Here is a 15,156-nt window from a genome sequence, read left to right as displayed (position 1 = left end):
ATAAGCTCTCAGAGGGCAGGGACTGTGTCTTTTTCTTTCTTTCTTTTATTATCCACATGTCTAGCATAATATATAACCCACTGTGGAAACTTCATGTCCATTCTCAAAATGAAGTAGACTATAGCTTTTAACTATAAAACTCAATACCATTTATACTATACCAAAATGAAGTTATTTGAAGATTGCAATACTACCTGTATTGTATTGAGATGAAGTTATATGAGACAGTATAGTGATTAAGGCTAGTGTTCTGGAATTAGATGGCCTTGGTGCTAGTCCTGTCTCTGCAACTTAATGGCTGAACAACCTCGGTCAATTTCCTTAGGCCTTTCTATACTGTAGTTTTTGTATCTATAAAATGGGGATGTATAATAAGCACCAATTTCACAGGGATGTTATGAGAATTAAATGAGATAGTACACATACAGTACTTAAGCAGGCCTGACACAAAGTAAGCACTCAATATATTTTGACTATATTGTTATCAGTAGTAATATTAAAATGATGATGATGATAATGACAATAACTCAGTAATTGAAGTTACAAGACAGTGACAGACTGGGAAATAATGTCTGCAACATATAAAACAAAGGAGCAGCATACAGAATATATATAAAGCACTTAAAACTCAATTAAAAAATAGTATCAAAAAATTAGGAAAAGAAATAAAAGGCAAGTCACTGCAGTAGAAACTCAAATGGCCAACAAATATTTAAGCCCAAGCTTATTAATAATTTGGAAACTATAAAGTAAAATCCACGAAATAACATTTCTCACCTATAACATTGGCAAAAATTTCAAAGTCTGATGATACCAAATGTTGACAAGTATCTACGGTGATGGGAATGCCCATGCACAGGTGGTGCAAGTGTAAATTTGCCAAACACCTTGGAGGGCAATTTGGCAATATTTACTAAAATTGAACATATGCATATCCAAGAATCTGGTGGTCTTCACACCAGGCTTTCAAGGGGTTCATGAAGATGGAGAGTTTTACTGATTTGACCTAAAAGCCTACTTGTGTTCACAAAAGCCCTTTCTACACCCATCCCAAACCCTACAATTCAGTGTACTGTTCCTGAGTTGAAAAACCTTTAGGTAACTAAACAAAAGAGACGCCTCCTTCAATGATTACTCAGGGCACCATAAAGTCATTGGTCTTCTAGTCTTCCCTATATTACACACATTTAGGTTAAGAGAGAAGTTCTGGGTTAAAATGAAATGTTCAGTCATGTGGTAGAGAGAGGTGGAAGAGATAACCTCTAATGCCTTTTACTCTGTTATTTTGCCTCTATTATTCCTAGACTAATGTCAAAAATTGCAACTCTACTGGTAGTAGAGTGGGGGCAGTTCATGAGTACAAATCATGGGTAAAGTATTTTTAATACTCTATGACTTTTTTCATGTATTTACATGTAGGCAATTCCTTTAGGCTACCCTCAATATTTATGTCTAAAATGTACCACTCGTTGGAAAGAAAAGCAGCTTTGACTAGCCAAAGGAGTATATGTCAGTGACTCTGATTTTTTTATTCAAATGTACCTAAAATGTTTTTCTATAACTATCAAACTGCCCAAAGTAAACTGGATAAAATCCACAAGTAAAACATAGGCTTATAATTTCTTTCTGATTTGGTGTGTGCTTTTCAATAAAGCAGTTAAAATGCACATGATAAAAGCATATCATTAAACATCTATTCCAGCTGAAGTTAATTCTCACCTAATTTCATTTATAAAACACTTAATGCTTTCTATTCTTGTTAACAAAAAATAATAAAGTTATATGTTTGCTTCTAGGAGTTTTAGCAGTAGGTAGCTTTTTCTTCCTTTAAATACTAGGAAAAGTTTTACCTGAGGTCTAGAAATAAATAATGTTATTTATGATATTTATACTTGGTTCCAATTTAATTATTCCTCATAGCAGAATATTAATAATCAATATGTGTACACAAACACATCTGCTAAAGAAACACCATCACTTAAAAAAAATTCACAATTTCTGTTAAATAGTATGTTACATTATTATAAATTAAATAATGAGAAACATCTCTATTCATTTTCTTGTTTGTATAACAAATTAATTATACTACTCGTGCATCACTTAAACCTCTAGAATATATATTCTGAAATATTTCTTAGTAGTTTTAGTAGGATTTAATGTTTACTCAATATTAAATACAAATTAAATTCAAGGAATAATTAATGAGATTTTTGAATCCAGTATTAACACTTGAATTAAAAACAAAGTTAAACTATGTCTGTCAGAAAATAAGTCTTATTTTGCTGATAGCTTTAACATGAGTATTGTTTTGTTTATACAGGGAGGGTTTTTTTTTAATAAATTAAATGAGATAAATCTGCAGCTTCAGACTTTGATAAAAATATTTTAAAACATGGTAAGATAAATATTTTTATCAGTAACAAAATCAACAATTTTTTTTTTAGTTTTTCAGCTATTACAGACAGTGATATGCCACTGTATATCCTAATGCCCCAGCCCTGAGTTTACTGCATCTTCTAGTGCTAAGGGCCCAAGTCTTTCTGCTTCCCAGCAGTTACTGCTATAAAAATGGAGTGGGGACAGGAATAAAATCAATAAGGAAATCTGTATTGTTCTAGCATTAAGCCATTCATTAACAGGTACATGAACTAATTGGAGAGAGCAGCACCATTTCAAGAGAAGTATTTTTAATTGTATTTTATTTTTTCTATTTAACAAATTACAATGTAATAATTATTTTGTAATAAAATGTTGTCTTGATCAATTGTGTAACAATAACAATTGTAACAACTCAATCTACAAGAAAGTTTAAATGCACCCTTATGATCTAGGAAATAAAACAAATTTTAAAATTTCAAATTCCTCCAGAATTTTTGATAGGGTGGTTCACAAAGAGACTTTCTGGCATGAAAATATATTACATGAAGATAAAATTCTTTGGAAGAATTGGAATGGAATGGAGAAAATGGAAAGAAAGAAACTTTCCACAGGAAATTGTGCATGCATTTTTTCATAATGGATTGTGGTTATTGAGTCAAATTGTTGTGGTATTTAGATTCCTTTGGATACACTTAAAAGGGTAACCATTTTAAAGTGTTAATATTTACAAAATGACAGAAATTTTATTCCTTGCAACGGTTTAAACCTATGATTTAAATCCTTAAATGTCAATGCTAAACTATGTGAGGGCACATAATTATTTCAAATTCTTTTAAGGGTTATACAAAATATAAATCTGAATTATGAATTATAGGTGGAATTATGTCCCCCCCAAATTCATGCATTGAAGTCCTAACCCCAGTACCTCAGAATTTAACCTTATTTGAAGATATGGCCTTTACCGAGGTAATCAAGTTAAAATTAGGTCATTAGGGTGAGCTCTAATCCAATATGATTGGTGTCCTTATAAAAAGGGAAATCTGGATACAGAAACAGACAGGAAAGACAATGTGAAGAGACACAGGGAGAAGACAGCCAACCACAGGCCAGGGGGAAAGGCCTAGAACAGATTTTCCCTCCCAAACCTCAGAGGGAACCAACCCTGCTAACACCTCGAAGGCAATGAATTAAAAGACTCAAGATGTCAATTCTCCCCAAATTGACATGCATATTTAACACAATTTCTATCAAAATCTCAGCAAGAGTTTTTTGTAGATGTAGACAAGATTATTCTAAGATGTTCATGGAAAGGCAAAGGAACTTTGAAGACATGCTTCCTGTATCCAAAACTGGCAAATGCTCTTCTATTCTTTTCAGATGTCCTAAAGACATGCATGCCTTGACCACAGTTTCCTTCAGATTCTTTCCATGCAATTGTGTGGCAATCTTTGAGGCTGCAGTGATATTTTTGACACACTTAATAATGTCAAAGGACTTCCACCAGTTCCAAAATCGGAGGCTAATTTTTATCCTTCTCATTTTCTTATTGTGCCCTTTCCCCTACATCTATAAAACTTGGATTTTAAAATCCAGCATGATTCTCTTCCTTTGTTTCTTTGCAGAAAATCTGGTTCTATTTCCTCTTATGTTATGGGACAAAACTGGCAGAATCTAAAGTAAATAAAAGAATCCCTCCCTCCCAAAAAAGTGGACTGATGAGACAGATGGAAAAATGGATAGACAGACAAGTATGTGACAGTGACTGTAGTAAAAGACCAACTGACCAAGTGCAGAATCGGTGCTGGGGGTATATATTAAAAACTATTATGAAAACTCAAAACTTCAACTTTGCTGTATGTTTGCAAATTCCCATAATAAAATATTGGAAAACAATGAAAAAAACAAATGGGAGACAGAATGGCTACAGCACAGAGTAAACAGCACACATTACAGAACCAAGGTTGACATCAACTGTGATGCCACGTTGATAATATGTGTCCTTGATACGATGTGATGAGAATAGCACTTTACCTCTGGGATTTTCTTACCACAAACAGAAAACCCCAGTGTGATTATGAGAAAATATGAGACAAATTCCAACTGAGGGACCATCTACAAAATATCTGACCAGTGAAACTTAAAACTGTTAAGGTCACTGAAAATAAGGGAAGTCTGAGAAACTGCCCCAGCTTAGAGGAATCTAAGGAGGTATGAGGACAAAATACTGAGATTAGCTAATCATACTGAGATTAGTTAACAACAGGAGATGCTGGGTGTAGAGTAAACAGGAACTCTCTGTTCTATCTTCACAATTTTTCTGTAGTCCTAAAGCTGTTCTAAAATAAAAAGTTTATTTAAAAAAAACACATAGCAAATAACTACCTAAAGTAATTAATGTTGCTTTGTTATTATTATATTATAGGTGCTGTTAGATATATAACCCTCTAAGTGCAGTTTCAAGGTCTTTATCTGTGTGTCCCTATAGAATAAACGCTTTTATTTCCAATGTTGACCATTGTAGTAGAAGGTAAAAGCAAGGCTAACACGGGAGTTGTGTGTGGAATTAAAGTATCCAGTCAGATCAGTTGGTATCATCAACTTTGTATTTCTGTGTTTTTGGTTTTGCTTTTTTTTTGAGGATGGGAATGCAAGATGATGCCAAAAGATAATATAGAACAAACAACTAAATTAAAATAGAAGTGATGGCATTTTCCCAGATTTGAGTCGGTAATATGTGTTATACATGTATAAACACATTAAAATAAAAATACTTTATGAGAATGCCAAGAGTATTCTTATTCAATTTATTTACAGTAGGCATGTATAAGATTTCAAAGTGTATGAATGTATTAACTGTAATGCTTTTGCTAAGACACCCATCTTTATTCTATTTTAAAGCAAGAGAAATAGCTTTAGAAGGATGTCCTTCAGGGAGTCAGCTTTCCCTGTCCCTTCCTCTCTTTTGGGCCCTCTGCTAGTTGCTTTACAACCTGCTATCTAGGCCTTTCTCTTCTAGAGTCTCCTACTGTTTGTTCACTGGGCCTTCTCCTTCAGCCATTTAACGCTCACTTATTCCTTTAAAAAGCATTTTGTTGGCCCCCAAAAAAGTTTCAGTTCCAAAGGTTTTAAAAAGTAACATTTACATTACACTGAAAATTATAAAGTGTTTCCACATATCTGATTTCATTTCATTGTCACAGAAATCTTAAGAAATACCCCTTTCTTAGCTAAGGGCACTGGGACATCGAGGGTAAGTTTAAGGGCATCCCTGACTCTGGATGTTGACTGTTCTTCCTCTTACCTATCCAGTATCCAATTATCCTTGCAGCATGTGTAGAATCCTTCATCTTACAAGGTAAACATGCACATTCGCAGCCTCTGTTTCAGAGTGCACCCGTTTTGTCTGACTTTTGTCACCCAGCATAATTATTTTGAGATTTAGCTTGCTGCAAGTATAACTAGTTAATTCCTTTTTATTGCTAAATAATACTCCATTGTATAGACAGGCAACAATTCATCTATTCATCTGCTGATGGGCATTTGGGTTGTTTCCAGATTTTGGCTATTACAAATAAAGCTGCTATGAAGAATCTGTTATAAGTCTCTATATGGACATATATTTCATTTTCTCTGAGTACATACCTAGGGTGGAATGGCTGGATAATATGGTAGGTAAAGTTTAGCTTAAGAAACTTCTAAGAATTTTCCAAAGTGATTGTACCATTTTACATTCCTGCCAGCAATATTCTCTGCAATACTTGGTATGATAAGTCTTGTTAGCCTTTCTAATAGGTATTCAATGATATCTCATTGTGGTTTAATTTGTATTTCCCTAATGACTAACGATGTTGAATATCTTTTCACGTGCATATTTACAATCCGTATATATTCTTTGCTAAAATATCTGTTCAAATCTTTTGCCCATTTTTATTCAGTTGTTTGCTTTATTATTGAGTTTTGAGAGCTCTTTACCTATTCAGGATATAAATATTTTCACTTTTTTTCCAGCTTGTGGCTTGCCTTTTTAATCTCTTAAGAATTTTTTTAAAATCAGAATTTATTAATTTTGATGAAGTTCACCTTATCATTTTTTTCCATTATGAACTGCTTTTAGTATCACACCTAAGAAATCTCTGCCTAACTCAAGGTCACAAAGATTTTCTCCTATGTTAACTTCTAAAAGTTTTACAATTTCAGGTTTTGCATTTAGCTCTATAATCCATTTGGAATTAATTTCTGAATTATGGTTTGGATATGTATTGAAGTTCTTGTGTGTGTGTTCAAGTATTTGGGCATCTGATTGTTCTAGTACCATTTGTTGAAAACACTATTCTTTCTCCTTTCGTCTTTACTGAAAATCAGGTGTCTAAATATGTGTGGGTCCAATTCTGGACTCTATTCTGTTCCACTGACATTTTAAATCTATCTCCATGCCAATTTTTATTACTCTAGATTTAAAGTAAGTAAAGATCTTTCTTTTTACTTCTATAGGCATTTAGTACTATAACTTTCCCTTCAAGTAGTACCTACAGTGGCACCCTACTAATTTTGATATGTTGCATTTTCATTTTAATCCAGTTTAACACACTAATTTTTATTTTGATTTTTTTTCTCTTTGGCTCATGGGTTACTTAGAAGTACTATTTTATTTCTGAAAATTTGGGCACTTTTCTTGTTGATTTCTAATTTAATTCTGTTGAGCAAAATAACATACTTTGCATTACTTGAATCCTCTGAAATGTGCTGGCACTTGTTTTATGGCCCAGAATATTGCCTATCTTGGTAGATTCCATATGCAGTTAAAAAGGATGTCTATTCTACTGTTGTTGTATATTTGGTTTTCTATCAATGTCAAATAAATTAAGTGGTTTGATAGTGGTTTTCTTACCTTCTGTATTCTTAATGATTATTTCTCTTCTTGTTCCATCAAATACTGAGAGATGGGTCTTGAAATCTGCAACTAAAAAATGTGAATTTATCTACTTCTCCTTGTTTATATATTTTCAAATTTTGTTATTATGGGCATAAAAATTTAGGATAACTATCTACTCTTGATAAACTGACATTTTTTCCATTGTAAAATGACTTTTTATCCCTTGTAATATTCTTTGCTTTCAAATCTACTTTATCTGACATTAATATTGTCACTCCAGCTTTCTTTTAATTAATATTAGCATGGTATATCTTTTTCCATGCTTTTATTTTTCATCTATTTATATCATTATATTTAATGTGGTTTCTTGTAAGCAGTATAAAGTTGGACAATTTCTGTTTTTAAACTGAGGTATTAAGACAGTTAATGTAATCATTGATATGATTAGGTTTAAAGCTATCATCTTGTTCTTTGTTTTCTATCTGTTCTTTGTTACATGGTCCCTCTTTTTCTGTGCTCCTTTGCATTAATTGAACATTTTTATGAGTCTACATTATTTCTTGTATTTGTTTAACTAGATCTGTTTTGTTAGTTTAGCATTTACAGTATATAGTACAATCTTTAACTTACCACAGTCTACTTTTTTAGTCATTTAGTCTAGGGCTAATTATTTTCCTCATTACTGAGTTAAGACACTTTTAAGTAATCTAAGTAATTCAATGACCCATTTTCCAGTCAGTGCACAGGCACTATGTGTGGCCTTGTGTGAGCTATAGATACTGTTCCCTCTAACCACCCTTAACCTTTCAGGAGTTTATTCTCTGGTCTCAGGTAGTTTTGTATCCATGAGTGTTGCTCAGTACTCATCTGAATACTCAAGGGGGCCCTCATGTATATCTCCAGAGTTATCTTTTGCTGCAGCTCTCTCCTCTCTGGTACTGCAACCTAAAAACTCTAGCTGCCTTGAATTAACTCCCTGGGGGCTCCACCTCCTCAATTCAAGGTGTCCAGCTGGCTCCTCCTGGGTTTACCCTCCCTGCACTGTGACCTAGAAACTCTCTCAAGGCAGCAAGCTGGAGTATCTTTAAGGCTTATTTCATATTTTCTTTTTATCATCCCTTAAGGAAAACTGTCCTTCACTGCTTAACGTCTAGTGTCTTAAAATCCATTGCTTAATATATTTTCTCTAGTTTCTTAGTTGTTTCAGGCAGAAGGGAAAATCTGGTCCCTATTACTCCATTTGTCTCTAAGTAGAACTTCTGTCTGCCAATACCCTTCTTACCAATTCCCTTCAACTTAAATAAGACAGAGTTAATATCAACTGTTTGCAAATAAGAGTTCTAACACATACATGCGTACCTCTCCCTTATCTCATATATTCAATTTATCTCCCAGTCCTGTCAGTTTATCACTTAAAGATCTTTTGAATAGTAACAGTACAAGTTTATATATATGTACATTTATATATACATGCATGTGTGTATGTGTGTATCTATGTACATATACATACATATATGTGTAGTGTGTGACTATTATATACCAGGCACTTTTCTAAGTATTTTATTTCTGGTAACTTAACTTAATCCTCTCAATAACCCTATGATGTAGAAACCATTATTATAATTCACTTTACACATGAGGAAACTGAGGCACAGAGAGATAAATTAAGTTTTCAATGTCACAGGACTAAGTGGCTGAAAACTGATAGTCTGTACCGGATTCCACAGAAGCACCATGGTCTCTTCACCACTTCCTATGTCTCCACACTTTCACCATAGTTCAAGCCATTATCATTTTTTGTCTTACCTACTATCTACTTTCAAACTATTCTTTTCATTGTAGTTAGAATGATCTTTCAAAACCTAAAGCTGATTATATCACTGCAGTGCTTAACACCTATCAGTGGCTTTCCCCTGCTATTAGGATGAGACAAACACCTTAAAATGCCTGCAGTGCTCCCCAAGGCCTTGCCCTTCCTCACCCAGCTTCAATCCTGCCTGTCCCTTCCTTTGCCACCCAGCTAAAAGTGGCCTTTTTTCAGAACTCTTGCTCTCTTCTGCCAAAGGCCCTTCTTCATACTGTCCCTGCCAGCTAAAGCACTACTCCTTACCCACTGTGGTCAATTATTTATTTTAACTCAACATAAGATACCCAGCACCTGGTATAGAGTTGAACACAAGAAGACACTCCGTATTTTTTCAAAAATGAATGAATGAGTGAATGAGTGAGGTTAAGTTCCTTGACTAAAGCGGCACAGCAGTAAGGTGGGAAACTGAAACTGGGCTTCTGATTCTCAGCCTAATCATAGGTTTCGTGTGGCATTGAATTAAAAGCTTAAAAGAACTTTTCACCTGCCGTCTGCCTCCCATATCCATTTTGGAAATGTTAGTAATGGACCCAGTCTGTAAATCTCTTGAAGAGTCAGTCCCTCCATGCCCCATGATTGGTTGCTGGTGCATTTAATCTAAAGAAATTTTACACTCTGAAGTTATTTATGGATGCCTATAGTCTTTTGGAATTTCAGTTAATCCAGTAATTGGTCTAAGCATTAGTTTTTGATGATTTAGCTGTGTTCCTTGTAAATTAATGATGACTAATGACAGGGATTTAGAACTGACACCCCCAGGTACTCAGCTGTTTTGAACAGCACATTAAGCAATATAACACTTAAAGTTTATATGCCTTAAAAAATATTTTATGAAAAGCCATGAGACGAACTATAAGTGTTGTATTAGTTGCATTAAGAACTAATTTTATAGATCCAGAGGTGGAACCAGAAGCAGATTCTTTTTCCTCTAAATCAATGTTCCCTTCTCTAAGAACACAGGCTCATGATGACGGAATAGTATACACATTCCAGCTCCCAAGCTTCTAAGGCCCAGTGCCTAAAAGGGAGAAAAGCATACAAAACTGAATTTAACCATGAGGAAATAATCAGAAAAACTCAAATTGAAAGACAAGTCTCAAAAGTATCAAGGTCATGAAAGACAAAAAGACACTGAGAAACTGTCCCAGACTGAAGTCATGACAACTAAATGCAATTCTTGATGCTGGCTTGGACCCTAGATCATAGAAAGAACTTTAGTGTGACTGACAACTGGCAAAATTTGAATAAGGTCTGTCAACTAATTAAAGGTATTGTGTGTACTGTTTTTACTTTCCTGGTTTTGGTCATTATACTGTGGTCACATATGTGGCAGCTAGAGGAAAACTTTTGGGGCTATTTTTACAACTTGGTTATTAGACTGAAATTATTTTATGGTAAAATGTTTAAAACATCCCTAAAATAAATTAATAAACAAACAAACAAAAAAACACAAACAGATGAGTATACCCAAAGAGAGAGAGACAATTTCTATGCAAAGAACACTGTAAAGATTTAAAATTTCAGGCAGGGTTCAAAGCACAAAAACAAGATAAAGGGGAAAACGGAATTGATCCTCTTGAGCCTATAGCTCCTAAAAAAACTGAGTTCTTCTTTATATAACAGAAGAAAAACCGTGCTACCACCACTGATCTCAGCAGATGCAATGGCAGTAGCACAGAACAGACACCTGACCTACTGCCTCAGGCTGCCCTGAAGAGAGGAGCCTAGAAGCCTTAATTCTTATGGGGCCTGATGGGTATAGGCTAATTTTTTTTCTCTTTAGAATTGTTAGATATTCTAGTTCCTTTGTCTTTCCACAAACATTTTAGAATAATCTTGTCTATACCTACAAAAAAATCTTGCTTGGATTTTGATAGAAATTGTATTAAATATGTATATCAATTAGAGGAGAACTGACATCTTGAGTCTTTCAATTCATCATCATGGAATATCTCTCCATTTATTTAGATTTCCTTTGATTTCTTTCATCATTGTCTGGTAGTTTTCAGCATACAAATCCTGTACATGTCTTGTTAGATTTACATCTAAGTATTTCTTTTTTTTAGTAACTGTAAATAGTATTATATTTTTAATTTCAATTTCTACATGTTAATTGCTAGTGTACAGAAATAGTTGTTCTTTTATATTTATCTTGTATCCATACCGAACTCACTAAATAGTTGTAGGAGTTCTGTACATTCCTTGGGATCACTATGTGGAACAACATGTAGTCTGAAAGTAGGGACAGCTTTTTTTCCTTCTTTTCAATCCATTTGCCTTTTAGTTCCTTAACTTCCTTACTGCACTCGGTAGAACTTCTAGTTCTGTGGAACAGCAGTAGTGAGAGTAGATATCCTCTCTTGTTCCCTGTACTAGGGGGAAAGCATTCAGCTTTTCACCATTAAGTCTGATGTTAGCTATAGGGACTGTGGCTTTCTTAGTTTCCATTGTAACCCCCTTATCTGGTAAACAGAAAGCATCTAAATGTTTGTTAGATGAATGCATCAAAATCTAAGCAGAAGGGTAACCAAAGGCACATATGTGGAAAAAGTGGATTCAGTGTGGTTGTCCTGGGAGACAAAGCTCAAAGGGCAGGGCTTTGATTTTCAGATGCAAAGAGTGCTTTGGCTTCTAGACAAAGGGGAGCCACTGGCTTCTGGACAGAGAAGGCACCTGAACTCGTTATCAATTGTTATAAACTTATATATGCCTTAATATTTAACCTCTTTTCTCCCATGTTTATCTCTGTAAGATGATCTTTAAGTAACAAATACACTTAATACTCATGTATATGTAAGTGTATAAATTGATTTGATCTTCAGGATCAGCCTCCAGAAACAAAAAGGCAACTAACAAAACACTTTGGTGATTTGTCAAAGTTAAGATCACAAACTACATTTCAAAATTTTGCTAATGACTTTGAAAAGCCAAATAAAAGATCTTTTTAAACCTTCTATGTCCTTTCACTTAGCTGTACTTTATTCTGACGGTATCTCTTTTCCTTATCTTCTATGATTCAACCCTTTCCTAAGACTGCTGTCATCTTTTGTTCCACTCCATCCTTTCTGTCTTTCCCATCTCCTAATCACAGGCCTCCCCCAGTGTTCTGGCCCTCGCCTTTGCCTCTCCCCACTTTTTCCCTCCTGAATGAAAACCTCTTCACCCAGCATCCCTGTGGGGATAACTCCCCCACTGACCGCTTTTAATGATCATGACCTCCAAGATCACTGGAGAGGGGTCAAGTTCAGCAGCTGGTTTAAGGGCTCCAGGATCTCCCAATTCTTTATATTCAGAATCTTCCCTCAGTCTGCTCTAGTAACATAGGATTGGATAAAGAAATCCCTGGGCCATGTCATATGTGGATGTAAGATTTTATTGCTATTAATTCCCCATAAAATCTTTTCCTGAAGAAATGGAGATGCGTCCCAAACAAAATGAGTATAATTCAGCTCAACCTCTGAGAATGAGCTATATTCTTCTCCCCCAATAATGAGGATCCTGAGAAAACAATTCACATTTCCCTAAGAAAATAAATCTCGGTTCAAGCTCAGAAGCATTTAACCACAGGTTTATCGTAAGCATTAAAAAGATATTGATTACTCAACTCTCCAGTGAAGACATACAAATGGCCAAGAGGCACAAGAAAAAAAGTTCAATATCAAAAAGATATTGATTACCCAAATAATAGCAATATCCATTTCTCTACAGTTACCCAGTACTCCACTGATGCAAGGGAATGTACATATTATAATAACTACTCTGTGACCTCCAAGCGACATTTCTCATTACCTCCTTATTGCAAGATTAGCTAAAATAGGGGTGTGTGTGTGTGTGTGTGTATGACTCAGAAACTTTTTTAAAGGTTCCAACTGCTCTTGGTTGCTCTCTTAAATCTCACCTTTGTTTTTCTCTCCAGAAAATACATAAGTTTCCTGTACATGTGTCAGAAACTCCAAAAATTTGCATTTTTAGCCTTGACTTCACTCCAGAACTCTACCCCCAAATTTCTATCTGCTTGAGAGACCTCTATACTTGAAAATTAATTTTGACTTCCTTGAAAGCAGGAGCAATGTCAGATTTAATTTTACATCCTCCATGCCCAGTACAGAATAGACACTCATAGATATTAAAGAAACAAATGGATTTTACGTAAGATTATAAGATTATGGAATAACGTCTATGGAAAGAACTTAATAGTCAAATATATTGGTATGGGTTACTATTAATTTTTTTTAAATAACAAGAATAACAACCAACATTTGCCTTACACTTGAAGATATGTTAAGACTGAAGTAATGGCTTAATACCTTAAAGTTGATTTATCACCATCCTACTCAATGTGGCTGCAAATTTAGCTCCTACTCTCACTCCTACAAACTAGTAAAATTACTGTAATCACTGTCTCTGGAACATATTATCTTTATTTCTTTGCTTCTGTAATCCCTTTCCTCTAAAATTAGATTCCTATTTACCCTTATGTAAATTTTCTTCAAGGTCCATCTCAAATTCCACCTCCAGGATAAAGCGTTCCCTCTGCCTTCAAGCCAACATATCTCTCTTTATCTTCTGAATTCATAAAACTCACGGTCTAACCTCCTAATGGAGAATCAAGATACACCTGTAAGTCTAAATTCCAGCTCTATCACATTCTATGAAAACTTTCTCAGTTACTTAACCTTCCTGAATTTTGTTTCCTGATCTATGGAGAAAAAGTACTAATATCTACCTTTCAAGATTTTTAAGGGTTGCATGAAATAATGTTTAAAAAGAACTTAGCCAGCAAGCCTTAAGTATTCAATGAAGAGAAGCCAAAGTGTTATTATGGCACATACGATTTGACATCTTATTTTGTTACCTACTTTTAATGTATATATCATAATCTCCTAGATTGGAGGTATTTCTTTGTAATTCTTAATCATCAAGAGCTGTGCCTTATTGAATTGCTTGCTGATTTATTTAATCATGATTGTTATTGTTGTTATCATGACTATTATACCTCAGGCTTGTATAATACTTTACAGTTTACAAAGCACTTTCATGTACATGACCTCACTCCATCTTCATAACCATCTAATGAAATAGGCAAGGCAAGTATTATTAGAACCTGTGATTTATTGAATAAGACACAGAGGACTTTCACTTCCATTCAAATTGAATTATCTAATACTACACTTGTTCTTAGACAAAATGCATAAAACAACTGTTTTTTAGTTACTGGAAAATAAGCAGTGCAAAACTGTAACCACTGAAAGAACAAAAGCAAGCAATGTGAGCACTACAATTGGGCCAGCTTTCTTCCTGTAGAAAGTTTCTGGACCTTGATACAGGATGAGGGAACCCAAGCAGAGCATGGCAGTCTCACTGAATTGAGAATACAGACATCTCGATCCAAGGAGGCTAAAGTGGTTAGAATGTATGAAACAAAGTACTGGAGAAGAGGGAACTACACAGAGAAAATGCTTCAGAAATTTGAATAGGGCTACCCTTGAATTTTTTATGACTATTAAGGGGTATATACAGAGAGTGAAATTCCACAAAGCCAGGCATAAAACAACTACCATAGATTACAAAGCTGAACAATTCCTAGAGCTCATCCTGGGGGTAGGAACATTTGCATTCCAACCAGCCGTGCTGGAGAGAACACGCTCAACACCAGGGCTTTAGCAGATGCCCCATAAGAGCCATACTTCAGAAGTAGAGCTACATTAACCCTAAAATAAAGGCCACCCTTGGCCTGCCTTCAAAACATAAAAGCAGCCTATAAAGGACCAACTGATCCACAAATATCTTAAATACCTGCCAAAACGAAATTCAAACTCATTAAAGGAAGACAAAAACATGCAGCCCCTCAACAACGTAATATTCACATCCTCCATCATCTCAGCAATAATCCTTAGACCTACCAAGGGAGCAGGGAAACGGAAAATCAAGGGGAAAATCAGTACATCAAAACACAGAAATGACAAAGATGAGGGAATGATCAGAAAAAAATGTTAAAACAGCTATTATAAATATGTTCAACTATTTAAAGAAAAGC

Source organism: Camelus dromedarius, chromosome 19 (assembly GCF_036321535.1).
Source record: "Camelus dromedarius isolate mCamDro1 chromosome 19, mCamDro1.pat, whole genome shotgun sequence".
In the NCBI taxonomy this organism is placed as follows: domain Eukaryota; kingdom Metazoa; phylum Chordata; class Mammalia; order Artiodactyla; family Camelidae; genus Camelus; species Camelus dromedarius.
Note: the sequence above shows the minus strand (reverse complement) of the source record.